Genomic DNA, 238 nt, shown 5'->3' on the forward strand with positions numbered 1-238 from the left:
CTGGACCTGCATAGCGCCTCCTCCTGCCTCCTCCAAGCCCCTCGGAGGGCAGCGGGGCTCATGGGGCAGCGCTCGCTCCGACTCCGTGAACACCCTTTTAGCTTTGGATATAAATAAGCTGGCTCAGACGCTGAGATCAGCAGCGCTGGCACACCCTGGCATGACATGGCACAGCACGGCATGGCCAATGTGCCCTCTGCTTCCCCGCGCCCTACCGCGAGCATCCTTCCTCCCCGGC

The sequence above is a fragment of the Nestor notabilis genome, unplaced genomic scaffold (assembly GCF_000696875.1).
Source record: "Nestor notabilis isolate BGI_N333 unplaced genomic scaffold, ASM69687v1 scaffold20229, whole genome shotgun sequence".
Classification (NCBI taxonomy): Eukaryota; Metazoa; Chordata; class Aves; order Psittaciformes; family Psittacidae; genus Nestor; species Nestor notabilis.